The 27,696-nt window shown below is 40.6% G+C and overlaps 1 protein-coding gene across 1 annotated transcript in view; it reads right to left on the bottom strand.

The window, feature by feature from the left end:
* LOC139731612 (protein NDNF-like) overlaps nucleotides 1-20,632 on the bottom strand; it is a 36,805-nt gene extending 16,173 nt beyond the window's left edge. The window contains exon 1 of the mRNA XM_071642501.1: nucleotides 20,567-20,632. The gene's annotated coding sequence lies outside the window, so the exon portion shown is untranslated. The remainder of the gene's footprint in view (nucleotides 1-20,566) is intronic.
* Nucleotides 20,633-27,696: the final 7,064 nt, after the last annotated feature.

The following is a 27,696-nucleotide window of genomic DNA, read 5'->3' as shown; positions in this document are numbered from 1 at the left end:
AATGTGGTCTTCTGTTAGCCTCTTCCAGAGGGCCCATTATTATTACCCTAGTTATACCACTTGCCCATTTATACACCTGGGTCGAGAGGGGCAAGGTGGTTTAACACATCTCGTCTAAGGACGTAGGCAGTTGATTCGAATTCGAGACCTTCCATTTAAAGTCAAGAGTATTATCCACTATGCCACAGTGCCCCAAGTAATTACTCCAAATAAACGAAAGCCATGGCACATCCAGCTCCTGTATAATTAACAACTGAACACCCTTAATTTATGTATTTGGAATATTTGCATTTATGCATGACATTTAGAGTTTAATTATTGCTCATAAGAAATAACTAGAACTGATTGACCACTTGACCAACTTACATGACAGTGTCCGGAACTCCGGAACAAACCCTGAGTTTTCTCCCCGAAGTGGTTAGCGCCTCTTCTAAACGTCGATGTAGTGGAGGGTAAAATCCTGGGCAAACTCTGACGAGTGATGCGGGCGAAGAATTGATAACAAATAGCTGAGCAAGACAGAGGAGATCAGTGAGCGTCAATTGAGCAATAAAATAAATTTAAATGATCCACTTTGGATTCGTCACAGCCGGCTCTGTGCACTGTTGTACAAGAATAGAGATAACCTTCATGAAATGAGCATGAAATTGCTCTATGGCACTGCAGCTCCAGCCGCAATTATTGTCTAAAGAAATTGCTCCACTCTTTATCGTAAGTCTGAAAGAATACTTGGAACAGTTGAACCTTGTCTCTCTCGTTTTTCACTCTCGTTTGTCTACGATGTATTTCCAGAGTTCGACATTCTCGAGAAAATTGGTGCCAGATTCATCAGTTTCGCGGCACTGTAAATGTTCTGAATGACTCCTGCTCGCGGCAATTGTTTTCAATCTCCACCTCCCGGGGGCGCAATAATAGCGGCTGATCATCCAGAGGTGTTGTTAAACACCCTATCAGTGAAGAGGCTAAGATCACGAGACTGCGGAGCGATTTGAAGCGACAGTCGAGAAAGTCTACACCAGTCAGCAAGGCACACATTGCCCGGAGCAAGGGATGGTTTGCACTATCGCTTCCTTGACAGCAGAAAGAGGAGTAAGTAACTTGATAAAAAGTCGGGGAAAAGAGACGCACTTTTCCCGTCAGTTGACCAACGGGCCGACTGATCTTGTTGAGACATGAAGTTGACTCCACTGTTGGCGCATCTTTCACTTTCGATCGGATGTGATTGGTATGTGATGTTACACATTTGTGAATCGGCACACTTGCACGGCTGGATTTTATAGAGCGCCTTTCAGGATATTTTGGGTCTCTTGTCGTCTATTAATAGTCCCGATATATTCACGCATCTATCTCATTACCGCCATAATTACGCAACACCAGTTAATGGTCCTCATAGGCGTTACCAATGACCTTCTACAACACTCAGCCGAGTCAGTGCGACTAATTTACATGGAAATTATTTGCCATTCTGCTACTGACAGTTCTGCCAATTATCCAAAAACCCGGTAGGGAAGACCATCTAGTGACGTCACCCACATATCTTCCCGCCTCACAAATTATCGATTAGGGATACAACATTCGTATTGATGGGCCTGGCCGGTGTCGATACCGGAAATGTCAGGGTTCAAATCGGGGCGTCCGGTGGAGCTATCGATGGAGACTGTGTCTCGTCGTACGGCAGGCGGTCGGAACCAAGATTTGTCAGGATTCCGGAGACTGGGCCATCAAAGGAGCGCAGAAACGAGATTGATGAAAATCGAAAAATAATAGTCTGGTCGTGTTTCACTGTCGCAATACTGTCTGGCATAATTTAAAACTAAGTAGAATTACCTACACAGATTCAAAGTGTCCGAGACACGAAAATGAATATTCCCAGACTGGACATGAGGTGTAACATGCCATTTGTGGTGATGTCGCCAGTCTTGGCAGATAGTTGCAGATAGGTTTTTTTTTTTTTAATCAACTGCTCGAAATCAAATTGGAGCAGCTATCTCATTCAAATTGAATAAAAGGACATGTCGACGTTATTTCTCTGTTCACGTATAGTATATCAAATGATAATTTGTCCTAAATTGACACTAGACACCCAGACAATTAAAGAAGACAAACGAAATACAGAAGGAAATAAGAAACCGTCACGTTAAAACGACTTCTCAAATTCAAAGAGAGAGAGATAGAAGGAGAGAAGGACAGAGGAAATGCAAATAAAAGCCGATAGTTCTGCCAAACTTGAACCACGACAAATCCATTAAAGGAAAAGATCCGTCTTACATGTAATTGCAAACAATATCCGCATCACTAAAAACTTTGTCAATATGGTGACCGGAAGAGTGAGAGATTTCGCATTGTCATCACTACTCATCAATTGCTTGGGAGTATCATAGGAAGTAGGATGACATCCCCCTCAATTAAAAACAGTAGGGATAAAATTCCCTTATTTAGCTACCTTAAGGACGTTTCTAATTGCATGTGTTGGTCCTCATCACATCACAGTTAAAGTGCAGTAAAAAAAAAATGACAACGAGAGAGCATGAAAATGCCTTCTAATGATAACGCAGGAAATGACCCTGGTCTAACCGGTAGAAATACTTCCGGATGCGCCCATCTTTCTGTGAGAGGTTTTCATGATCGGAAGTGCAGATCGCATCGTTCCTTTTAGTTATCCCTTTCAGCTCGCGCCGGCAGCAGCAAAATTATGACAGTTCCGCTTAAGATTGCCTTCCGCTCGAACATTATCCAAATTTAATTGGAGTGCATCGGAAAATTGAGCGCCATGGCGGGGAATAACTTCCCGCCCTAAACAGGTTCGACTGGGGTGTCGTCTGCGAGCTGTCTGCGACGACCGCTCCTCTTGTAACCCTGAAGCGTCATTTTCGCCAATGGCTTAAAGAAGAGAAGGAAGTATAGCGGTCCTTCGTTTCATAAGATTGTAAAATTCAAAAGAAACAAATCATGAAGATGACAATTTGGGGTCTAGAAGATCTTCAATGGCATTGTAGGACGAAATGAAATTTTACAGTACATCATTTTACTTTGTTTAGTAATGCTATTCGCGTCTATCACTAGCTGCCACGAGACAAACAAGCCTATAATTGATCAGGCGAAGGATCAATGAAGGTACAACATTCAGTGTTCAACTGGTGAAGCTATCAACGCCGGTTACATTCAGCTCGAGTTTTCCAAGGCCTCTATCATCAAATGCTCACATTCCTCGATGGATGTTTTTTGTCAGTTCCGTCACATAGCAAAACGCGGACCGCCGTGTGATGCAGGAGCACAACAGACGGTCGTGCACTAATCCACACACTCCCATTGACTGGTCGAACGGTCTCGTTGACTACAATGACGTCATAATTCCATGTGGTGGTCGAAGATAACGTTAACTATATACAATGCGCTCGAGTTTTTGTTTTGATTCGCGCCGTCCGCGTTAGATCGAAACATAGCGGTCTCCAATTGGACAGAAATTCTTGAATGGTGATGTAAGGAGTGTCGCTTTGCAGATTACAGGAGTGACCAGGACGACTGGATAAAGTTGGTAAGTGTAAGAATAAACAACATGCATGCATTTCTTTGCGTTAAAAAAAAATATTTCTGATTTCAATTTATGGACCACCTGCCCCAATTTCCTCCTTTCAATAAGGCAGAGTAGGAGACCTGCTCATGGATTTGTGTTTGGTAATGATATTGTTTTATTTGGAACACGGTGCATTGAAATAGCAGTGTTGCAATGTGGTTTATCTGGACTCCAGAACCTGCACAGGCAGTATAGACACATCAGCTACATCGATATCAATGGTCTTCTCGAAGCCCGTTTTAGTTCTTTACAAAGGTCTAATCAATATTGATTGCTCTCGCTGTGAATCGACCGGATTCAACGGCTGCTACTTATACTCTGATTAAAATTAAAGAGATCAATGAAATACCTCTATTCTGATCACGCCTATCTGCGCGGAACGGATTTTTGGTCCATTTGTCTTTTATCCTTATCGCTTGGAGGACACACACACGCATCATCACTTCCTTTTTTTTCTTAAATCTTATTTTATGTCCAGCAAAACTATTAAAAAAAAATCATATGGTGACTAATCTATGATAATTATGGCAGGCGTTTCTTGTCAAGATCTGCACATTATGATGATATTTAAACACACACGCACAAAAATAGATATCTCAAACGAGTAATCTTTGCACAAAAAAAGAACCACTTTCACAAAGGAAATGAATGAAATTACAATTTTACATGAAATGATATACAAGAAAGGCAACAGGGCAGCAAGTGTGTGGGTTTATTCGCCTTCTGAAAACATTTAAACGACCTACTATGTCAAGTGTCATTTTCACCACTGCTAATACTATCACTACTTCACATAGTAATGAGAGTGGTATTAAAAAACCTATCAAGACAATAATGATAAGAATATGCTGCAAAACAGAACAGAAACAAGAAAAACGAGGGAGTTGAGGATGACAAAGGTAATAACGAGCAAAACGTAAAAATGAAATAGCGTTATAGATCTGTGGGATACATGTCAGTTATTTACCAAAAACAAACAAGAAAACAAACAAACACACACACACACAACACGCAAACCAAATCATAAATCCAGTAACGCACTCTACAACATAAAAGGGGACTATAGGGCGGTAATATATATGCAATGAGAAAAAAGAAGTGTTAAAAATGAAATTAAGTCCCAATGGCTTGTTTGAAAGCTGAATAATCCACTTCCTATGAAATCCGAGCATTCTAATTGCATAATAAAATAATGTAATGTTTAACAGCAATATCGGGTTATGCGGCTTTGGAGTACTCAAGAAAGATACTACACAGATTGATTTTTTTTCTTCAAGAAAATGTATGGAGAGGCTTTGCTACATTTGAAAGTAAGTCTTTCGTATCCATAATCATTATAATTCGAGTACATATTGTGGTTTTCGCCAATTAGAATGGTCGTCCGTCCACTTAGGGGCTAACTATTATGAGTAGCCATTTCTTTGCCACACCGTAATTGACTTCAATCAATTTGGAACACGCGAACGTGTTTGTCTACATCATCCACTGGGTATACTCTCTACCCCTTTCTACACACACCACACACTCACACACACCCGCATACACACACACACACACACACACACACACACACATAAAACTCACACGCGCATCTCCCTTTCTCTTTTCTCTGCCCGTCTCTCCCACACAAACATTATATACTGATTACATATACACACATGTAAAGAGTACACACACGCACAGACACATAATCCCGCATGTACACACAAACGGATGCATTCGCATCGGACATATTTCAATATTTTTACGTCACGCATTGATTATGTAATGTCCCCCAATCGATGGCATCAGTACATACCCTTTAATGGTTTGCGGGAGGTACGTTACGTTGCGGCTATTCAAATGAGGATTAGGCCTGTACGTTGGTATACCAGTGTAAATGCTACACAAAAACACGACGCCTGATGTCATTTCGGCACGAAAAGAGAAGAATTAAAAGCAAACAAAACGAAACCGAAGAGAAATATCTGAACCTTGTTCCATATGATTGATTGTGCAGTCAATGTGGTATATCATCACGTAATATGACATTTTGGTAAACCAACCGCAATTCGACAAACTACGCAAGCTTTTTGAAGGTCATTATTTCTACCGCACGCTAACGTAGATGTGGACATGTGGGATAACATTAGATGAGTGAAATCCATTGCTTCGTTCCATCAACAAGAACAAATTGGTTACTAAAGTACGAAGAAATGGTCTTTTGTCCAGTTGCATTAGTCTGAATGGAGCTCGTAGCTCTCCGAGAAATTGTCTATATGGCAAGGAAATTACGGTCTTTTCATGTTTTATGATGTTAAAAGTTTGCATATCAACATTTGAGATTGTTCTTCTCGAGCTTTAGATAAAAATCAAACTAAGATAGGAATATATTGTATCAACAACAAAAATACGATGCAATTAGTTTACAAAGATATTCCCTTCCAACATGTTCATATGCTGTTCTACATTTCAAGTGGGTCATTTTCACTTCACTTCATTTGTGCAATACAACATTTTTGTCAGAATACGTTTTCATCAAGTAATTTCCTATTGAAAAAAGAAAATTTTCAACAATTATCATTTCAGTTGAAATAATGACGAATCGGCGTGTTTAGTAAATTCATCACGGAAATGTTTTTATAGTAAACTTCTTAAATCCAATTATCATCCAGTGGCAATGGTAGGAAAAAGAAAAAGATCCACACACAAACGCACACATACAAACACAAACACACATGCAATGCAAGCAGACACCAATATCCACATACGCACGTACACATAGTGACGATATTAATGGCGTTCCTTTGCAACAGACTCCGAGCTCTTGAGGGAAGTCATACATAACACAATAATATCAAACGTAAGATAAAATATCACCTTATTCTAAACTGCATGGTACACTAATAGATATTGAATTCTACAAATTAAATGTTTGAAAACAAATAGACACTTCTCATGCGCAATGATTTGGACTAGACTAGACAGATGCAGATTTTCTGATTGGCGGAGGACAACTTATTAAAGGACAAGTTCACCTTCATAGACATGTGGGTTGAGTGAATGCAGCAATTTTAGTAGAACACATCAGTGAGAGTTTGAGCAAAATCGGACAATCCGTTAAAAAGTTATGAATTTTTGAAGATTCTGCTCAGTCACGACTGGATGAAAAGACTACTATAGCTTGTGATGTCACATGAGTACAACGATATAAAGAAAGAATAAAGAAAATTCAGCATATTTCCATTTTTCTCGCATCACAAAAGAACACATGACTTCTCTCTTTCAGAAGGCTGGGGGAATAATATTACCCTTAACATACGTCAGCAGCAAGTCGAAGAAATGTGTACTTTATTCAAAAAGTAAAGTTTTGTGAAATTCTCTTTTTATTTTCCTTATATAGTTGTACGCATGTGACATCATACACTGTAGTAGTCTTCTCTTCCAGCAGTGATTGCGCAGATGCTTAAAATATTCGTAACTTTTGAATGGATTGTCCAATTTTCCTCAAAGTGTCACTGATGTGTTCTACTAATATTGCTGCATTCTCTCAATCCTTATGTATATGAAGGTGGACTTGTCCTTTAAAGTCACTGGACGCGGCTTTAAGTCGCGGCTTAAAGTCTTACCACTTGCTGGACTACGTGGTATTGGAGGACTGAGTTGGAGGCTACAACGAAAGAATGAAATAGTTCTGATGGGTATGTACACAATTTGTTATATACCACGGGTATCTTTGAATAATTTTGTTTCGGGATACTCCTCGAAACTCTTCAAAGTGAACTGACGCCAAGAGAGGCAGACGGATGAACATTTTGCTCTTTCTACACTTGTTCTAAAAGACATTACACCACTATTGGTGGTATGTGGGAAAGGGAAGAAAAAGAAGACAAAGAAGAAGAAAGGAAGAAGAAGGAGGGGAAAAGTTCGTGAACTCCGTGACCCGCTCGGCACATTGTAAATGCCCGCACGGTCAAACGCAGAACTGGGGGGAATGTTATGTCTGAAAGCATCGATCAATTTCAATTAGCGAGCGTGACAGGTACGTCTATGTACGTGTGTATATATCGCGGCTAATGCGCGATAAAGCCAGCGGCACTGTTCAAAACTGGTCAATGATGGTTTCCCCTTGTTAGAAACACAGCCTTCTGTCCCATGCCGACGACATACTCACCATAGGGTAGCCAATGGAGAGAACACCACGTGGCCAAACTATTAGCCACATTATCCCATTACGGTAAACAGACGGTGACACTAATGAACACTTTGTTTCGACACGTTCGCGTTACGCCTCAGAAATGTGTTCTCCTAATTCAAACATGACTACTCTCTCTCTCTCTCTTTCGCCAAACGTGGCTCATTACCGTCAGCTAATGGCAGACATTTTGTTCAACACCATGATAACCTGGCCTAGATAAAGAGACGCGAACGACGAGGCACTGAAACGGCTGCCGTCTTCTAGAGACTCCAAATCTTTCTTGGCAGTTCTGTCGGTTATCATTCGTTTTTAAGAAGGTTCGTCATTCGTACGATTCGTAATTCCGAAAATGAAATGACGTTCGTTACTCCGAAGGTTCATTAATCCGAAAATAAAACAAGGTTTGCTATTTCGAAGGTTCGTTAATTCGAAAATTAAAGAAGAAGAAGGTTCGTCATTCTTACGGTTCGTAAATCCGAAAATGAAATGACGTACGTTATTCCGAAGGTTCATTAATCCGAAGGTTCGTTAATTCGAAAATAAAGAAAAAAGTCTCGTTATTCCGAAGGATTGTTCTTCCAAAAACGAAATAAGGTTCGAGATTCCGAAGGTTCTTTAGTACACGCGCCTTCCCCCCCCCCCCCTCATTTTCGGATCAACGAAACCTATTTCATTTTTAGATTAACTAATATACAGGTATATGGAATTAATATGTTTCGGAATTACGAACCTGCGGAATAACGAACCTTAATCTACTAGCGGGATAACGAACCTTATTTCATTTTCGGAATTACGAACATCACCAGCACTGTTTTCGTCAAAACGTTTACAACAACCAATCAACTTAATTCGCTATATGTTTTAACCATCGCCAGTTATTCAAGAACTAATCTCACAGCCATGAGACACGTTAATATGGATGTATGTTAAAGGTGTATCATGATATCTCTAAGCTGGAGTGTCTCGTCTTAAAGACCTTTGCTGCTTACCACCTGTGGCAATTCCATCCATATCGCGTTATACAAATTCGACTGCAAACACATGTCGGTCTGTTTAACCCTGTCATTTTTAGACAGTGGTGCTGTGACTGTTTAACTCCTTTCAAGCGTCAGTGAAGACAAAATGGGTCAACACGAATCAGTTTTACGGTGCTATGTGATAGAAGCCACCAAACAGACAAAACAATAGCAATCACAGGAGAATTATCTGACGCGCTCCAACATTGACGGAGAAGTCCCAGTGCTCTGAAAAATGACTGATGACACATTCCGAATGCTATCTTGTCTTAAATAAACAGAAACCAGAGAAAACTCACAAACTGCGAAAACAAGGCGAACTGGAAGCGGAGGTGCTAGCGCACCATGTGGCTACCTGCTAGTTGCGGCCCGTACTTCCAACCCTCCTCAAACCGGCTAACGTTCCGGGTGACTGCTACTCTCTGACCCAATTTCTGCCTAGATGACAAGACTGCAGCTACCGTTGAAGTTCGTGACACTTGGGGATACAATTATGTCGATCACTTTGAACTCTTGCCTTCGTGCATTTTTCCTATCCCCAGTCCCTGTAACCCTATACATCTGCTCCTAATTTGTACAGAAATCATAATTTTTGCTCTGCTATGACAAACACAAACACAACCGTCCTTGTTCATGTTGTTAATACGTTTTTGCCATTTTCCTGCTATAAAGAAAGGTGACGGAAAAACCACAACAAACAAACAAGCTTACAACGTTGATTGACAGCATTCATATCAAGAGAAGAGCTGAGATATGATACAAATTTGAAAGAAAGCACAACCACAACTCACTACTAAATAATATACAACATAGAAAGAATGCAGAAACCTGTAACATAATCCTATGTCCCCAAAAGATGGGTGTGTTCGTCTATGTATGTCTTTTCTTTCTGTAGAATACTATCATACTTTGATATAATTATGTACGTAAAGTGTGTGTCTGTGTGTCTGTGTGTCTGTGTGGGTGTTTCTGATGGTGGTGGTGGTGGTGGGGGGGGGGGGGTATGTTACGTCGCAGCGGACAGCAGAGTGGTCGAGCTGCTTGCGACACGATTGCGCGTCAAACGTCGGTACGGAACCTCTTCACCACGAGGACAAGCGGTGGAAGGATGGATGGGAGGCAACTTGAACTCGGGGGAAAGGAACAGGTGCAAGAGGAGAGAGAGAGGGAGCAAAAAAGACAAGTGGGCTCCGGGTTGCCTGCTACAAACAACATCCTCACGCTTCAGGCGAAAAGACGCGATGGAGAGGAGGACAAAACTTGCACACGACGTGTGTGTGTGTATGTGTGCGAGTGTGTGTGTGTGTGTGTGTGTGTGTGTGTGTGATCAGATCTTATTGGCATGTAATCGGAGAAATGGAAATGTTTCCTTCTGTATGTGAGACATACGAGGAAACATTGGATGAGTTTGGGTGTAGTATCTAAACACAAGCAGGCGCACACGCGCATTGTCGTTTAGTGTGGTTATTCTTCCCTCCCCAGGGCTCCAAAATGTCAAGACGATAGTTGACGCGAATTGTATAGCTCACAAAGTATGCTCATTCTACGAAGAAAAAAAAAGGAACAGCAATTCCGGCAGAATGAAGATAAATCAAAATGGGGTAAAATCAATTCCTATGGCTAGCTGAGAATCAATGGGAAAAGTTTAACAACGTTATTATATCATCGGAACAGTTAAGTTGTTGTAAGAAGGCACAAAAGTCAAACGCAAGGAAAAACAACAGGGACGAAAAAAGGAGTGTGAACTAGATACCTTTCGCTTTAATAATCATGAAGTCAGAAAGCATGTGACAGTCAAACAGAAATAGCAGTTAAAATTACAGTCTTCACAATGTGCTATCGCAAGACTAAGAAAGGCCACATTGTCAACACCATTGACCAGAAAGGAGCAGTGTCGACATCAGGAAGATTTCGACACAACTAAACGGTAAGGCGCTTCCTCGCTTTCATTTATTTGTGTTACCATGGTAACATGGTCACATAACAGTTGTTGTTAGTGACACAAGGTAGGCCTACATATTTCTACTATCTAGAATGTACCGGATCATTTTTCTCTCGAGTTAACGCCTCGTCGCTGTCACCAGAAGTGGCAAAGTCGAAAGTGGAATGTCGGGTGACGAAAAATATCTTAATCCATTGTCATTCATCATCTTTAGAGGAGGCAACCACTGGTGATCATCCACTTCGGATGTCCTCCCCCTTTCGTGGATCTGAGGTGACAACTTGACCATCGCCGCGACGCCTCGACGTGTGAGCCTGTGCTTTAAGGGGATTAAGGATCTGTAGTGGGGGCAGAGAATAATATCTCCACGCGTCCGGCATGCATCCGGTTGCCATGGAAATGACACCTGTGGTATCCGTTTCTCGTTTTCTATTCTCCCGCACCTTCTCCGATTTTTGGAGGGTTTTTTTTTCTCTCTCTTCTTCAAATATTCTAAACGATACATTTGACTTTCTTCTTCATAATGCCCTGCATAACTGACCTTTCGACCCCTTTGCGACTGAATTCTGCTATCTTGTTAAGATGGATGGACTACAACCCGTGTTGTTGGCATTTGTTTTGGTAGAACATTTCGTCATAACGCGTCTAAAACTGATGGAACGCATATCGAAATTGACCACAGAATGCAGCTACACAGTGGAATGAAACGATTATTAAGGTGGTTGGTGAGCGAGTTCTCCCCTATCTCAATTCCGAAAGACGTTCTTTTACGAGATAACAAGACCATGATCGAACCATCGCGTTGTCCTTAATCCTCTGCAGCTGCTCCGGATTAAGCTCCGTCCACTATCCAGAAGAATGCAATAATAAAGTAACAATATTCCACTTTATCCTGTTCGATTTCCATCAAATGAAATCCTCTCTACTCGGCACGTAGAAATGAACGATACGTTTAAAAAGATCTCAGATTTTTGTTTTCGTTATTTTGTATTTTTTGCAATTTCTTTCATTTTCAGATTGAGTGTCCTGAGTGTGTACTTGACACACTGATGCTCGCTCACCCATTTATTCAATAACATGCCACTGCGATTGAACAAAATAAAGACAATTACTAGTATAATGTAGCAAATGGTATCACGTGTCCATTGCCAGGCCTGTACAAGTTTGTATTAGGTACATGAGTATGCACGTAAATACCTTGTTTTTCTATGCACGCATTTTTTTTTTTTGCGTGAGCATGTGTGTGCGTGTGTTTGCGCGTGTGTGTGTGGGTGCGTGGTTTCGTGAGTGGGTGTCTGTGTGTGTGAGTGTGTGTGCGCGCAGATGGGTCAGTGTTTGGAACTCATCAAAAAAGCAACGTTAATTCCGGTTGTAGTCAGCCATTGGTTTAATTATGAAATAGGTTTTAATGCCCCTATTCTCGCCGTGGTATTCGTCATTGCCATGCCCAATTCATACCTCATAATAAATATTATGATATCAGACTTGGTATCTCGTGACCACCCCACTTGCACTCTTTGATTTGTCAAAGGCAGTGATTGATGTGACTTTCCATTCCATCGTCAACAGCGTGTACACCATATCCTCACAACGGGGACGTGGATATACCGTTTACACCGAATATATAAGAGCGCTATCGGCGAGCGAACATTAAACAGTGGTGGCAATATCATACACGTCCTTCCAATGTCTAAAGAAGAAGAAGAAGAAGAAGACTTGAAAAGACCTTGGTATCACAAATTCATTTATCAAATCCATATTCATATTTCAAACTGCCCACGCGCAGTGCTTGTTCTTATGAAGGCGTCCATTTAAATTTGACATTCATCACCCTGAGGGCGAACTCGCCTTCAAATAGATGAAAGGACCTACTTCGGTGGGTAAACGTTAAAATAACACCAAATTTCCATGGTGGGAAATGCCTGATGAATTAACCGTCATTTTTAAAATATTGCGAGCCTTTGTTTTGTCTTTTTCTCCTCATTTCCTTTTTTCCCTTCAGAATGAGAGCTACTCCTGTGCAATAAACAGTTGTGAAATAAATGCATCAATAACCTGCGTTGGAAAGTTAGATCTTTGTATCCAGTGGAAAAGACGCTGTAAAAATATCAACTATAATATCAAAGTGTTTTGCCGGAGCTCTCATGAATCCAATTTTGGATTGCACGAAACGCTCTGAGACGGGACTTCAACTTCAAGCGTGAAACGCATCCTTTCTCAAACCCGAAGTCAACCTCAACATCCGTCGCCATGGCAACATGACCGATGCGTTTCTGCAGTGAGATGGATGAATACGCCCAGCGTGATGTTAAAAAGGACACAAGCGGAGTAACGCCGGAACAGTCTTTTACCTGGTCAATCTCGGCATGGCCACTCTTATCATTTGGGTGTGAATGGGCTCTTACTTAGCACGGTTGGAAAATGCGATTTATCTTTATTTATCCCACTCCACTCTGCATCGACCGCACGTTGATCCGTGATCACGCCACACGGACGGCGGACAGTAGCGGAGAGTTTCCAAACGTCTGAGAACGCTGCATGTATAATTAAGAGGAATTTTTACCATGAAAACAGGCCGAGGACAATATCACCGCCTGAAATCCTCTAAAGTTCAAGCGCAGTTCATCGTATTATTCTGGATATATTTTACTTGCTAATGACGATGCACGTGCGGTTTTGCTTAACCATGACCACAATTACCATGAATATCAGGTTCAGAGAGAGCTACAAGGTATGTTTCCCTTTTGAGTCTTCGATATATTTCAAGAAAGTAAAGGAGAAATCGAAGATAGATGGAAAAAAGCTGGAGAGAAAGACCCGATACAAAACACAAAATATCAGCGAATATACTGCACGATTTATCTCATTGTACCAAAAAAAAAAAACTATCACGTTGATGTGCGCGGTGAGTGCGCAAACCTATAGTTGAAAAGGTTGATTATTGTGACATCACATATTCCTCACGAGTTTCTTTTTTGTCTCAAGCTTTCATGTCATCTAATCCAAACAAATCTATAAAATCATTCTTATCGCCACTTCTACTCGTATATTGGACTAGGGAAGTTCCTTGAATTATGATTTTTCTCAGTCATCTCAGGGGTGCTCGAGTTTTCCCTTTTGACAGTCCTTGTTTTCTTGTTTTTCTATTTATCCTCCTTGTTTTATTACTTAGTTTTCTTTAATTCCACTATTTGATACTGTGAGACAACCTCAACCATAGTAAGCCTTATATTTCCTTCAGAATATGCATCGTTATTCACAGACATCTACGACGCAGCCTCTATCTTTTTTCTTTTCTTTTTCAAAGAACGTTCTCATTTCTTTCCTTGCTCCACATTACTAACAGGACGCCATCCTCCTCCAGTAAATCCTAGTTTCGATACGTGTTATACAACCTAAACGTAGCCCTAATCTTTCTATCAAATACAGATAATTCTCGATCACCGTGTAATTTTGGTAACTCTCTCTCTCTCTAAAAAAAAAAGACATAGAGACAGTTTTGATCGATACGAATTATCCAAAGTGTCTCGACAAGCAACTCGTTGTGGGGCCTAACATAGATCAGAAACACACCCTTCCCTCCATTATCTCCCTCCCCACTCTGTTTCTTTCTCTCCCTCTCTATCTATCTATCCTCTCTCTCTCTCTCTATCTATCTACCTATCTATCCATCTATCTCTCCTCTCTCTCTCTCTCTATCTATCTATCTGTCTGTATTTCTCTCTCCATGTCTTCCACGGTTTGGATCATATCGCAGGTGGAAGTTTGACTAAATTGAGGGCAATTTTGCGCCGTGAGTGAGAATGCCACGATAATAGCAGGAGGGAGTGACACAGTCGATACTTTCCCCACCCACAGCCTCAAACATCGCAAAACGATACGACCTGTGGAATTCATCCCTGGCATGTGGCTACAAAAAAGAAAATGCATTTTTTGTCGCCTAAACCAATGATTCTTATCAAACTTCGTCGAAGTCATATATTAGATAATGATAAGCCAACGTCCTACATGTACATGCATGTGTGAGTGAATTCCTGCAAAGAAAGAAACAAATGGAACACCACATCATCATCAACACAATAAAACAGATTCTAGGCAAGGTATAGCCCAGCTCGGCATATATTGTTCTACTACACTATCTAATATTGTGTATACAAAAAAAAAAAAACCCGAATAGAATTCGTCAGCAGTTGTTATGAAGGTCAGGGGTTAATGATATCTGAAGTACTGACGAACAAAAAGGTAGACATTTACCTCGCAAAGGGACGCGTGTTTAAAGTGCCATTCACATCGTAACGACGCATCGAATGTGGAAAAAAGCTGAATTGAACTGCTATGGTGGTAAAAGAGAACACCTTACATTGGATGGAAACGTCTCCGAGTTCAATCAGGTTACAATAGGCAAGATCACCGAATGAGAATATGGGCATATAGTATTGTTGTCGTGTAATCACAATGACGTTTTGAGAAACTAAAATCGCTAAAAAAACAGTAAAAGATCTTCCTCAGTATAATGACTGTATGTGTACATGTGTGAGTACGTGTGTGTGAAATGAAAAATAGCATCTCCATCAAAGAAGGAAAAAAAAGAATAAACACGGAAATTGTGGATTTCCTCACATATCCTATTCTTGTTGCTACTCCGCTTTTCAACAAATTTTTAACAGTTTTGATGCGACTCTCGAAGTCAAAGAGTCGATGAAGTTTCTCCTTCTAACAGTTTACCTGTGGTTTCCAATAATAATTGAAAGGAACACCTTCCAAAACCTCAGTTGACTTCGCTGCTGCCAGGAGTTCTTTCGTCAATAATTTGATTACTCAAATTTTTGCGGTGTTGTTGATCCTGCTTTTGATAAAAATGTCACAAAGTAATACGCCTCTTTCTCGACGTGACGTGTGAGAAGTTCAATTTTCACCTTTGCAACCTGTGACACTGTCATTCCATGATCTGATTTCTTTACTATTACTATGATGATGATTTCTTTTTTTCCCATCTTTTTTTCCCTTTTCGGTCGACCAAAAACGTCAGGAGGCCACGTATCGACACGTTCTCTTGCTAGAACCAAGCTTCCCGTTGCCATGGTAACACACATTCCACATGGTGTTACATTCTCCGAGATAGATAAACGGTAATCTATTGTTCATTACCCTGTTTATGTTTCCAGTTTCTACTCCTCCCCCCCCCCCGCTATCTGCCAAATGTGCGCAAATTATTTCAATGATCTGTAAAATATATTTGTAAAATTTTTTGTTGTGTTTTGCTTTGCGTGTATAATTCATATAGTACATATTAGTACGAGTGTGTATGTATGTATGTATTTCAATATGGCACCGTGTGAGGTAACGGATAAGATTGTCGCTAGATCCATTCTTCATTGACCCCCGTGACCCATACCTGTGCCCAAGCCATTGCATCTAAATCTCCATCTTTCCCATTCCCTCTGCAAGTAATGTTGCTCAACGTTGACGTTCCATGAATCTCTTTTTACTAGTTCTTTTGAAAGATTGCCTCCACCTGCGCCTTTATGATATTTACCGCCATTGCATGAATAAATGATGAATGATCAGAGCGTATTTCTACGGGCGACACGAGACACGATATGTTAGAAAAAGGCGTCGCACTTGTGGAATGACCAGAGAGGTGGGAAGAGACCCCTTTCTGCTCATGCGCAAATGCGAATTCCGAATGCTGAAAGATGAAAGCTTTTACTCACGCTAAACATCCACAATATTTTGAAGTGTAATCCCGCATCTTATTCAAGTTGGCTTCGATTAACTGAGTATAAGCAGACGAACAGAATGGTGCAATTGTTTCATTAAATAGGACTTAATTACACACACACACACACACACACACACACACACACACATATATATATATATATATATATATATATATATATATATTTATATATATATCATATGTGAATAAATGTGAATCTTTCAAATTACACGTCTGATTTCCATAAAACCTCAAACAGTTTTCACTTTTTTTCATTTATTTTATCTCCTAAAGCTAAATTGAGCTTGGTATGGAATTGCGTTCAAAGGAAACTTGTATAGCTTTTATTTGAGTTATTGAAAGTGTGTGCAAAAGAGAAAAGGGTCGTTGATAACTCATCTATACTTAGTTTCACTTTTAACTGTTGTCTTCCGTGTGCAAGGCATGTTAAAACGCAGCGCTGACAGCTTTTCCAAAGGCGCAGGTATATCCGTGACCTTCTAGTTAAAGTGCAGCTGGGCAGGGTGAGCGACCGTTTGTTTTTGCGAAACGCAGAACCTATCGCGGCAATAATGAGGCCAGTAAATCACTCAGTGAATGCGTTAAAGGCTCTATATAGTCCAAAATTGAAGGGCGGCGTTGGTTAATATGGAGGATGCACCGACAGATATAAAAAATGCGCTAATTTGCGATTGCCGACTGGTTCGTGAAATTGACTTCGGGTCTTCTCTTTCAAGGGATTCGATTATCGAGTAGCATTAGGTGTAAGCTTGAACCACATCTCTTTTGCACTTTGATTCGCTTGATCTGATTACAACATGTTTTAGGCCTATATCATGTTCACAAGGTAAGGTGCTATAGAGATCAATTACATGCATAATTCCTAGATGTCATTTTAAGCAATAGATAGATAGATATATAAATCAATACAATGATTATATTCATATGCAAAATTATAAAGTAAAGGACAAGAAAGCAGCATGTCTTTCTTCAACTTCAGCTATGTCTTGTTTTGTTGTTGTTGTTTTTTGTAACAGTATGCTCCTTTCGACTGTTACAGTTCGCCGTAGAAATATCATGGTATCTATAAATAAAAAAAGAGCAAGGCATTTCGACACAGCTATATGCCACGACAAGTAAAGACTGCATTTATCAGACATCAAATTGACCATATTGCTTTCCACACCAATATAGACGGCATTTCACGCGCGAACTAAATGCCATCTCCTTTAATTGTCTATTTGAACTTTCTGCAGACAGTCCGGAGCGCGCCAAAAAAAAAAAGTGTAAATCAATATTCACGTCTGCCCTCTTCGGCGCTTCATATTTTACATTGTGAGTGGTCAAAGTAGCGAGGGCTTATTAAATCTGGGCGGGGGAAATTGTGTGTGCGGGGGAAAAAAGAGAAAATAATACATAAAAGCGCCAAGCATAAAGCGACATACGAATTGAAGATGGGATGAATCGATTTACGAGTGGGGACGGTAGGAGACAGGGAAATACCGGTATGACATATAAAATGGACAAAATGCAATAAAGCAGTACTTGAAGCACGGATAGATAAAAGTTGCGCCCAGATCAAATTGCTTGCATGGACACTTATGCAAATGTATTATGTTCCATATATGAATCATAATCGAAAGGGAACAAATGACAATAAGTAAAAAGCACCGACGGGACAGTGATCGCTCCTTCCGTTTTAACGATGTTCAGGAGAATAAAGGAAAAACATTTTCTTGAATTTGAACTATGCTCTCGTTTGAAGAGCAGACAAGATGGAAAAAAGGCATTTAAAAAAAATCCGAAAGAGCTTTCATGACTTTCGAAGTACACGATCATTTCCACTGGGGAAAGGAAGAGGGAGAGTGTGATATCAACGCAAACAACAAGGAGTTGTGTAAACGAGGAAAAGTAGAACAACCTTCTCATCAGACTGGAGTGGTCAAACAAGCGAGGGAAAAACCGCCAAAGCTCTGCGCTGTCTCTTCCCTCAAAGGCCAGACATACCGTCGGTGTTGTCTGTGCAGGTTCGCCGGTAAAGGAACGGAAGAAGAAGGAGAAGAAGGAAAAAAGCCAACAACGACAAAAGCCAGTCGTGATTCCTACAGATTCAAGTAATCCCCGTGAAAGCAAATACGTTCAGTATGCTTTGGACAACGGCACGCGGGGAGATTTAGACATCCAAGTGCAGAGACCTCTCGCGGCCAAGCCGGCCTGGTATGCATGCATACTGCACACTTGGCCGGCATTGCGTATACGGTCACCGCATATTTTGTTTATTCCTGTTTATTCCCGTCTTTCCCGATGTTTCTCAGATGATCAAAGGCGCAGTCTACGGGCTTGTTCTCTGCGTCCAGTCTACTTCGACAAGACCTTGACGTTTGTGCCGACTCGAAGGTTCCATACTACATAATGCTTCACATTTCAATACTAAATGTCTCATTTGAATTACATATATTATTCATAAAGAAGCTATTGAATTGGTATACACCATTTCGATTTTATATGATTAGATTTGATGCAATAGTTACGATGATCTTAGGTCATACATAATTACTGTGACATGAAGAGATGCAGAAAGAAGAATATGGAAGTAATGACAACGACATATCCATACAAGATACGGAGGATACTAGTAAAGTACACTGTGCATTATGCTGTGTTTAAATGCCAGTTTGTGTGTCTGTACGTGTGTGCCTGTGTATGAACGTGTATGACATTATTTCTAAATTTTCTTTTCCCTCTATCACACTTCCATTCATCATTCCCAATGTCAATTAATCAGTATGACCGGAGAGTTACCCGAGTCGTTGGGATCAAGATGGGGGAAAATGTCACCTTACGGGCGAGTGGTCATTGAACAGCTCGAAAGCCATTGCCCTTGAATTTCGAGAGAGATCGAGATAGAGAGGGGGAATGGAAGAGGGTTTTTTGGCGGCATACGAACTGCATTATTTGCATGAAGAATTATTCAATTAAGCCGCTGATGAGCAAAATGAGCGTATTACTCACCAGAAATAGCGCCAGCGAGAGCCAATGCACTGCAATGACCACCGTACCTCTCTCGCTCGATTCTTTCCTCCGTGGTCAAAGGTTCATATCGTTATTCACTGCTAGAGGTTGAAATTCTGTACTCAGAGCAAGTGTGCGTTCGTTTTTCATAAATATCTAATCACATTTTGATCACTACATCCTCAAGAATACTTCTCGCTCATTGATACTTCATGACTATTTGAACCACCGTATGCTTGCCTGCATATTGAAGGTATGTGCTTCTTCCTCCCCCCTTTCACCATTAAACTAGAATGCTTCGCAGTATTACATCTGAAGTTCACGATGGATGAGGGAAAGGTTCAAGAGGTATGAGGATAATTTTTCGGGCCCCTGGATAATTGCTACACGCGCCAAATAGTAATATTTCACTCAGCAAGGCAGTACCGTGATGACACAATATAGTACGTGCGACGCAGGCATGCAGCATTTATTTTGATTTTAGACCATATGGCAGCTTGGAGTGTAAACACCAGGCTCTACACTCCTTAATACATCAATTGTCGTGACATGATAAATATCAGGGCTGTATTTGAAAGCACACCAGGGAAGTACATTGGCATTTCCACGATTCACAATCACGAGTATAGTACGAAAGACAGGTTAATATCAAGGACACTCCGATTAAAGTGGGCGCGAAAGTTTGCCACAATGTACAATGCTTACAGCACGATTCATAAATGTTACTTGATATTCCTAAATAAAACAAAAAATGAAATATAGTACAGACATTGCAATTTGATATTTTGCTTAACTTCAGCATTATTAATGAGGATTATGCTTATATCAACATAATATATCCGTGTTGGGAGATTAGCGAATACGATACCATGTGATAGCACTGACATGACAAAGCCGAGAAGATGCATCCAGGCTGGTTTAGAATTGCCATAATGCTTCTTTATATGAACACCAATTTCCAATGGTCATCGTCATTTCGTATGTGGAATGCATGTATCGTATATGTTCTGCGAAAAAAAAAGTCATTATGTTAGTTCCGCTATCATTTCTTCCCTGTTTTAAATCAAATCAATTATACATTTCAGCCACTGTATCATGTTTTCACGTATAATAAAATACCTACCCTTGTACACAAACCCGACATTGGCTCGAGGAGAAGTTTCGCAAATTTGGTTAATCCAGATCAGGCCTTGACATGTATAAAGCTTTCAGCAGAGTCAGAAAACATTTTCAGGAAGAACAATATGTCTCAGGACCTTAATGCGTTCGCAGCATCGCCGCGTTCGACCCCGATGGTAATTCAAGCTACTTGCCCGTAGTTGAGTCGGTAAACAGGCCTCACGAAGATCACAACTCTAACAGTGGTATCGTCTCGTGAGATGCTCGTCTCAAGTGTCACGTGCTTAGGATGCGTCTCGGAGAGTTGAAAGCTTGATGCCGTGAAAGCCTGACGCGAGAGAACTCCCGTGGATGGCGGAGATCGACTCCTGGGAGACAATATGAGCGGTAAACATGTACTCTTGTCTGATGAGAACTCTTCAAGCCAAGACTTGGGGAGCCAGCGTCTTCCATAAAATAGAGGGATCGACCTGCCGGCAACACCAACACTGAGTGCCAGAAGAAGAGTCTATCTGACAACACGTGGTCGGCTGTGCAAAGGTTAATCTGGCTGGTCCATACTGGTTCTTGTTGTGCACGATCGATGAGGAGGAATTCTTTAACATCATTACATTATCCCGCTAGTATGAACTCGTGAGCGAGCGCAGAATTACATTTTGGGCCTGAAAATTATGTGTCCGTTGAGTGGTCAAAGTAAGGAGGTAAAAAAGTGTTTCCTCCTACCTGGTCAGAGTCATGTGACTGTGTGTGTGTGTGTGTGTGTGTGTGTGTGTGTGTGTGTGTGCTGATGATGATGTTACTGATGGGAGAGGAAAGTTATAAATCTCTGCTCAATTTACCATCAAATATCCATCGCATTTGGGAAGAGAACTCGGGATGACGTCACGTTCTCATAATTCGCTGCTCTGCTGGGTCAGGTAATTGTTTTAAAATGGGGCAGAATTTCACTTTTTGAGGAGACCAAAAAAAAAAAAAATGTCACAGGAATATTAAGCAATCGCATGCAATCGATGCAATATAGGCGCTAAGCACCCACTGTTGAACCTTCGGAAGCCGAATGTGAGAGAAAAAAAAAAATCTCCAACCCCGGAAAGATGGATACCTTTTGAAAACAAAAAACAAGTCCATTACGGCGTTTAGGAACAATAAGAGCATACCCCCGAAAATAAACAGCCAGCCCCTGCGGGCTGATTATCCCCATTGTCTGACTCCACAATGGTCCAATCATGTAGTGACTGATTGAGCTATTCTCTAGCAACTCACACCGAGATTATTTCAAATTACGGACTCCCAACATGATGTTGATGATGCATAGATACTCTCTTGATATTACTACGGCGTACTTCTGTACATAAAATCATTCAAAGCTACATCTCTTCAAGCCGCATAAAAACTCGCTCCTTTGATAGAAGCTTACAGATAATAATGAAATTGATATGTACGAGGTGCAATTTGTTAGTCCTTTCTTCACATCAGCTGTAGGGAAACTCCAATATTACATACAGAGATGTGTCATTCCAGCGCGGTCTATTTTTTTTTTCAATTCCTAATTATTCACCCGAACATAATGGAATTATCTCCCAAGCCCGATGATCTCCTCTGAATGATTGCATACGGCGAGCGAACTGGTGTCCTTACCACTGGAACACAAGAAGATACCCGCCGACTGAGCTCACGAAATCCCAGAGTGGATGAGCGCGACTAGGCCTGTTATTGTCAGGTTGGCAAGATTTAATTGGGTCACGTACAAACATCGGTTAATCATAATCATCATAAAAGTTCGAAAGAATGGCTCCTTTCTCCCGATGGAGAACAGAGGAGACAGCTTTGAAAAAAAAAAAGTTCGTATAAATCAGTGCGGTAGACTTAATCTATAATTTACAAATGTCAGGAAGAATTGCGTGGGATGTGTGAAAGTTCCGGCGGATCACCTTCCAATCGTGCTGGATCGATATCGGCAAGAGAAGCGTACGCGGCTGTCTGTGGTCCATTGAAGACGTGGCTGCGCCCTTGTTTGTTATAGCATTGTTGCGAGGGCTACGAGCTGAGGAGGGGGGGGGGGGGGGTGGGGGGGGGGGGAGTGGAGGAGCCAGGGCTAAAGGGATGTGTCTCCACATAACTGTTCGTTATCTCATCTATCCCTGATTTGAATGAGAAAGAGGAGTAGGAAGACCTTTTCTCTATCTTTTTTTTTCACTCTTTCTGGCGCCCAACTAACGCTGCCTGGGACGTAAAAATAATATGTTTTACAAAAGGTCAGGTTTCACCAAGATGATGACGAGAATTACATTCCAAACTGGTTCCTATGTCCTTCTCCATCGCTCCTTTCTTTGTTTTTATCATACCCTTTTCCAATGTTATACCTATACATAACTTCCATATATGCGTATACTATGCATGACACACACACACACACACACACACACACGCTTCATATACGTGTATGTGTGTGCGTCTCTCTGTGTGTAGAAAGATACAGATAAAGAACTACATAGGTTGATAGATAGATAGATGATAGATAGATGTATATTTCGTTGGGTATGTTATCATCCTTCACATTTTTTTTTTTTTGCTCCTTGCAGATTCTATAATGTCTTTTTGAATACACGATATGCAAATCTTTTGGAAGTTATCAATTGATCTATTAAGGCCTTTACATTACTAAATGTCAAACGCCTTTGACGATGCATTGCAGATACCGACTTAATTTCAACCGTTTCGAGCCTTTTTTCCTCTTCAAAAACGATCGATTTTATTATAAGCTTAAACAAAATGTGTCCGGTCGATTTTAATATTGCTGAGAATACATTCAATCAAAACTTGCGGTGCCCTCTAATAACATCCGCCTTTTGTGATTTTGTTCACCTATTATACAACAAATTGGCGGGCTTTTTTTCCTTATTTGCCATCCGACTCGCATATTTCCAACAGCGGTCCGATGGCTTGCGTCTAAGGAAATAATCAAATCAATCTCTATTAGCAGCAACAACACAGTCAGGATAATTATATTTCCGGATTTTTTTTTCTTTGGAGCTGTGCGAGCGTCGAATTGACATGGGTCAATACTCCAGTTCGATTTTGCCGCCCTGTAAAATTTTAAAATTCAGCTATGTTTTGATTCGAAAGAAGACGGCACGATATGCGACGGTTGTCCAACACTTGATAATCGACTTCAAAATTTTGATGACACTAAAATAGTTGATATAGGTCTACCAGGCATTTGCATGATCTTAAAATAGAAGGGATTAGCTCTAGCAGATTTTGAATTTGTAATATTTGTATTAGATTCGTTCTGATGTAGCCGTACCAATGTACTGTCGTGAACTATAATCCCATTACATCGAATTCTAAGTGACACAATATCATCCTGACATTGAATTAAATGGACCTAACGAACTTAAATCCAATGCGACCAATAACAATGATACCTAGTCCTGAACGAAATGAAACTTCCGGAATTATCAAGGTGATGGCTACACGGTACCCCGGAAAAATAATAATACCCAATGATAAACTTGTCTCACTGAACTCGATTAAAGGACAGGGAAATATGTGAGGAAGGGAATTTACCTCAATAGTGAAAATTGGACCTCAACTTCAGCTGGAAATGCCATAATATAAGATAACGGACAGACAAACCAAGTTGTCCCTTGACCCACATGTCTTGCTGCGAAACAAGCCTTGGTGTCTCCTTATCGTTCCGACAGTCTAATATATCACATAGCTGCGGAATCACTTAAAGACCTAGCACATCCCAGGAGATTCCTTCAGTGGGACTCTCTTAGTCACGTAGCGAATATATGAAATATAATTTTAATGATATATTGACATCAAGTCAATGACAATTACTCACAGATTACATGATTAAGAAAATGACGGAGGTGTAACCAATATCTGTTATTTATCCATATCCCTCATTTTCTCCCATTAGCCTGACAATAAAAGGATCAAAATAGGGAACTAAAGAGAACCACTGTGAAAACGAAGGCGAAAAGATGTCATATATATCATAGTTCATATATCATAATATTTATATCATAGTATATCATTTCTTGGAATGCAACATTTTGCGGATGTTAAAAAAAATCGTCACTGTTTCTGGTCCAAATGTCTTCTAATGAGTCATTTATTCTGCTTCTGATATCATCTCCTATTGTTTTGACCTTTCAATTTCAAAATTTAAAATTGAATTTGTAAGCACTTTACCCCATTTGGAAATGTCAGGGAAAGCTTTGCAAGTTTCAAATTTTGTGTCGTACTTTCCATTATCATGGCAAGCATATTCGTTTTGAAAGCATAATAACTGCGGGTTTGAGTTCATTGTATTTCATTCCATCTGATATCTTGTTAATTCATGTTCTGTTGCAAAATAAAATAACTTTTAAATTGAATTGAATTGAATTGAATAGCAGCATGGATGGCCTATGTGAACGTCACTTTTATAAAAGCTAACAATTTAACCAGCCTAGTAATGTTGTTACACCAAACAAAACTGATTGTGGTTGGTGTAAGCATGTCTTCGCTCACTCCCCCCCCCCTCCTTTTTCTCCTTTTCCCGAATCAAAATAGGATTAACAGGAGATTGAGCATGCCTAATGATGACAACCATTCTATTTTTCTGCTTTTTTATCTAAACAAGCTGTGTTAATTTTGCAGGCAGAAGTCATTTGGAATCCTTTAGCAGTTGCTACGTCGAGGATGCTACTGGGCAATACCGGGATAGTTTTGCAAACGCAAAAGATAGCGTTAGTCAAGGACGTGCCCATGAATGCTAACATCCTACCTGGTCTTGTGATGCTTTTACACCAAACAAGATTGACTTTGTTTCGTGTAAACATTTGTCATCCCTCCCCCCCCCCCCTCTCTCTCTCTCTCTCTTTCCTTTCCCCCATACTGAAAGAGGAATAGGACTTATAATGCCCCGACTAGAACTGCTCATAGTATCATTATGTGTATTTCTATTGTCAAAAATTACATAAAATCCTTCGGCAGTTGCTATCTTTTGGAAACCTCAGAAAGATGTCAGAAAGTTTTGCAGTTGTCATGGATGATCTCTGTCAGAAGACGAATCCAAACATACCAACATCTAAACCCACCTTGTGTTTTGTTTTGTTTTGTTTTTGTTTGTTTGTGTGATTGTTTGTTTGTTTGTTTCTTTTGTTTTGTTTTGTTTTGTTTTGTTTTGTTTTTTTACCAGAGAATACAACCCTATTCCTTTCTGTGTCAAATTGGCAACGCCGCAATTTTACAACAGTATATAAATGCCAGTACACTGATGAGACACCGTGTACTGACGAGAGATGACCTTCACTAACGATGATCGCCTTATAGTCCTTATTCCTATGATCGGCTCACCATCGCCAATGGGCGCCGTATTGATGAGACGCCTCGATGAAAGCCTGCTAATCCCAATGAGCTGTCCCAGAATGTGCGTTGATGATACCGGTCCTCTTTGTATAGAGACTTAGGAAAGATCCATCATTGACCTTCACCACGAAAATAAGACTCGATTCTAGCTTCAGAGCAGTCACCACCAACTGTACAGTAAAGCATTAAAAGCAATTTATGTGCATCAGAGGCTTCTATCAAGCTTTTCGTATCGGTCTTCATTGTGGACATTGATATGACCATCCCTGACAGACTCGTTTTTAGGACTAAAGAAAGACGTGTTTTGGTTGAGCATTCTTGGATTCTACCGCTACCGATGCAAAAAGAAGATTTGAATGCGAAACTTTCAGTAGAAGATTCCCTCAACAGATGGTGTTACTCATGCCATGTGAGTATCAGATATGATATAGCATTTTGTGCGTTTTCTGTGATTATAGGCTTTCAGACGGAACACTGATCGCAGCAGACACGAGTTGTTTCCATCTTCTATTAATAATGCAGGAGATTGATAACATGAGAATTGTTTAAGATAACGAGATGCAATACGATCATGATACAAGGTGCAAATGTGGAGGAACCACGTTGGCGCCGGTATATAGTTCGGCAGCTCGTGTGTGCAGCTTTTACCACGTATTTGTATTAATGTATTCATAGGCAGGTATAGCAAATGCGATCAACTTGCATAACGTACAGACAGGGAATGGAATGACGCCGGATCGATAGCGTCGCCGGCAGACCTGTCAGCTCTTTAACTGGCTAACCTTGGTCAGTGCAATTCCTTGGTCAGTGGCTGTTGGAGCGCCTATAGAAGACCCTTCTATAGACCCAGCGGGACTCGTAGGCTTGACGGGGATGGAGGGGGGGGGGGGGTGTCTTGCTCCCCTCTCACGAGACTTGCTTCTATTATTGGCCAGTGATGCCTTTCTTCTTGTTTTATTGTTTGCTGATCGGTCGCCTTTAAACAATTCATGAGATACTATTTTGGTAACAAGACTGTAAACAAAGATATAAACAGATCTCGCTGGGAAAAACGATTAAGCGTAGATTGCAATTTGTATACACATCTGTATACTACAACATCATATCTTGCCACGATCCCAGAACTTAGGAAGAAATGAAAGTCAAAATACAAAACGAACAGCAAAATGGTATAATGATTGTGTCTGTAATATTGTATCATGAAAATGCAGAATTTCTTGCCTGCTTTGGTGGTATTGTACCAGGTCATTATTTCATCACGAGGAAGATATTAATCAAGAGCTTGTCAGTGTGTTTATTACACGTATTTCACACGTAATTGTTTATCAGAAACAGAATATACGAATTTTTCTTTTTGGAAGTACATGCTGTAGTATGTAGGATGACAGATACTTCGGAAGACTTGAAGATCTTAACGGAACTTGATGTGTGCATTGCAATCGACAATCCTTGAAACAACCAGAACAGATGTGTCAACCAGGGAGGGGGTTCCAACTCCCTGTATCAATATTATGCAAAGATAACCCGGATTGCAAAGGAAAGAACAAGAACAAGACCAACGTCAAGAACAAGAACATTAACAACAAAATATCGCTGCCTACTTCTTCCGCGACAGAACATGATGTGATCGCGATCACTTCGCGTGTGTCGCTGTTTCTTTTTCGTGGCGCTAATGCAGACTTAATTCACAGCTGAGATAACCGCACGATCTGCCTCCAGAGACAAGCTGTCTCCGAGCCGTGAAGAAGCCGTGTTTTGTGAGGTAGA

Source organism: Diadema antillarum, unplaced genomic scaffold (assembly GCF_040938485.1).
Source record: "Diadema antillarum isolate AM-2024a unplaced genomic scaffold, OU_Dant_1.0 seq00000382_RagTag, whole genome shotgun sequence".
Lineage (NCBI taxonomy): Eukaryota > Metazoa > Echinodermata > Echinoidea > Diadematoida > Diadematidae > Diadema > Diadema antillarum.
The sequence above is the reverse complement of the archived record's forward strand: the minus strand, read 5'-3'. Positions and strand labels throughout refer to the sequence as shown.